Source organism: Musca vetustissima, unplaced genomic scaffold (genome assembly GCF_032173495.1).
Source record: "Musca vetustissima isolate MV318-11 ecotype Yass unplaced genomic scaffold, APGP_CSIRO_Mvet_v1 utg32545, whole genome shotgun sequence".
In the NCBI taxonomy this organism is placed as follows: Eukaryota; Metazoa; Arthropoda; class Insecta; order Diptera; family Muscidae; genus Musca; species Musca vetustissima.
In genome coordinates, this window is record NW_026886389.1 from 26273 (window position 1) to 29556 (window position 3284).

Genomic DNA, 3284 nt, shown 5'->3' on the forward strand with positions numbered 1-3284 from the left:
TCAGATAGCTGGCAATTTTATGCTTATCCTTTACTCGTTATACCCTATGCTGTAAGGTTTGTTGCTTTATTGTATCCTTATCCACTTTTATTTTGTGCGTCTGTTTGTCTTTACTGCTAAATACTGTTATTGTTGTCTTTATTAAGTGTTAGATGCGTCGCAGATGCGAAAGTGTGCTAGGGTGAATGGATTTTTTTTTTGGGGAAGTGGAAAAATGTTTGTTTGTGATGTTGCAAATATTGTGGGATGCAAATTGAATTTATAGAAGTAGTAGAATTTTTGGGTGACTTGAAAATTCAAAACATTACCAAGAAACATCAGAATGGTTAAACAATTTCATATATTAACAAATACAGATTAAATATTTTAATAACGAAAAATTAAGGAACACACAAAAGCGCTTATATTTACCTTATCCATATCCTAGCCTGGAAGAGATTCATATTCAAATCTTCCTAGCCTAAAATCAAGTAACACATTATATGAGATTTACAATTTTTCAAACGTTGACCTTCTGTTGAAAGGGTTCTACAAATAGTGGGCCCACAGAAGAAATACTGTAATTTTTGTGTGGTAGATTCCAGATAGATTGTTTATGTATCTACCCAGAAAGATTGGATTTTTCGAATTTTATTGAGTTTGCAAATACTTTTACGATGTGCAAGGTATGCTCATATCTTACCATACAGATAGATGTATAATTGACTGAAGCTAATTTCAACCAAAGACCTTGGAGTCCAAAATCGAAGTAATGATAATACAGTCACTATGTCCTAATTGGGAAATAACCCTGGAAATTACCTATTTTTATTCCCTCCACCATAAGTGTATATTGAATTTGTAATTCGATTTTAAACACCTCGAAATATTCACGTGAGATCCCATAAAGTATATATATGGGGTCTCATATATACTTATATTTATTCTTGATCAGAATAAAATTCCATCATGAAATCACGATAGAGATCGTGACATTGATAGTACTACTACGATGTTTGCAAATGACATATATCGGTCCACCTAACGGTACTCCCCAATATAAATTTTTGAGGATTTTGAACACGTTTTCTAAACGAAATGACTGTAATTCGACATTTTTGGGTTCTCATAGCATATCTCCACCAATATTCGGTATTTTGGAAACGTTTTTCCACCGACTTGGCAGAAATTCTGTATTTAGGGTTCTGATTGTATAACACATCTCCCTATAAAAAATATTAATATTCTCCTAAGTTTCAGTGTAGCCCCCATATAACGGTACACCCTATTATTCGGTATTTTGGAAACGTTTTCCTACCAACTTGGCAGAAATTTTATATTTTGGGTTCTTGTTGTATAGCAAATTCCCGTGCAAAAATTTTAACATTGACCCACGTTTATGGGCTGCCCCCATAATATGGTACCCCCCAATATGGGGATTTTTGAAACGTTTGGCAAATTGCCTAATTCCTACACTATGTAATCAATATTGCTCCCCCTTTAGACATAGCCTTATATAACTTTGCAATCAAAATTGCAGTAGTTTGAGGATTTTATACTCTACCATACGTTATTAGTGTCAGTCCACGCTTTGGAGATTTCAGATTTTAGGGAAAATCCCCATTAACAAATTGCTGAAATGTTGATTTGGCGTACATAGTGGTTTACATAAAACCGTTTGTAGAATTATCGGTATAGATTCACTTTTTGGTATTTTCCCTATACTTTCATTTCAACTATCTATCCAGTTTAACTATGGTGGAGGGTATCCAAAGTACGGCCCGGCCGAACTTAACGCTTTTTTCGCTCGTTTATATTAAAATAGTTAGCTGGTTAGTTCCATGTGTTGGGGTTGTCCTCATGTAGGCGTATTCTACATTAGTGGTCGTTACACGAAATAGTCAGTTTTTATCCTACAAAGTATGGAATTCTTAGACGATTTAGCCATCGATTGTAATCATTCCGCTTTCTAGGGATATCGTAATAAAAAACTCGAACCTGACAATAATGAAATATATCGGCCAACATTTAGGCATCTCTCCTGTATTATTATACCTCCTGAAGGAACAAAATGAGATACAAAACTAAAATATTGGGTTCGAAATTGACATATATCGGTCATTAATTTGCCATAGCCCTCATATAAAGATAACAAAAAATATTCGCCACTTCCTACACTGTGTAGTCAATGTTGGTCCCTCTTTAGGCATATCCTCATATAACTTTGTAATATAAATTACAATAGATGAAAATTTTATAATCTACGAATCTACGAAATCTCTAATCTACGAAAAAATATTAATATTGGTACACTTTAAGTTTCAGACAATAGCTTCTTTAAGAACAATCTGAACTGCGGGTCATAAGTGTGTGGCCACTAAATAAAAATAATTACATTAATATTAACCGATCATCAGGTGTTTTCCTCCTGCTCCAGATCCTCATGAGCACTTTCGTTGTTATTGCTCCAAAATAAGACTTTAATTGAAATGCGTAGGATGGTAGGCGAATTGAGTTTGGGAAATATAGCGAAATTTTTAACAATATACAAAGGCGGACGGTACCGTTTTTGGAACTAAGCAAAATGTTGGTAATTTGTAAGCTTAGAGAATCCGAACTTTAACTTCCTTATGTTGGAACGTTTTGTACAGATTTGTAAAATAACAAAAAAAAAAAAGGTCACTGATGATAACTAAAAATAAATATACAAATTTTAGAAATGACCTAACAAAATTAACACACCTCCTTCTTTTTCTGAAGGCTACAATACGGACTTTAATCTCAACATGAACTTTTCTACAAATTTATTGATTTTGGGATTAAGATTTAAAACTTTTATAAATTGGATACAGACGTCATCCAACTGTGGCTAACAGCGGCAACAACAATAACTATAGAAAACGAAAACATTAAATGTATAGGTATGTACAAAAAACACATACATACACTGATACACAACAGATTAGTTGTTGGCAACTTTAGGATTTATCTTTTAGAACTTACAATACAATAATAATAAATCTTAAGGCAATGATTAAAGGAAACCTTAAAGCCGTAGCAATAGCAATATCCTTTGCAGATGTTACAAACAATGTTATATCAATATAAAGATCTCCTAAACACACAATTCATCCAGTATGTTATTTTATGAATGGCGAAAATAGAGTTGTGTTTTCTCTCACACATATAATTTACATAAATCTAGGAATTCATTCATTGCCACTTGCCCAGCTGTAAAATCATCAAAATTTCCAAATGCTATAAAATATTGAATGCTGTTGTTGGTGTTGTTGCATTAACATGGC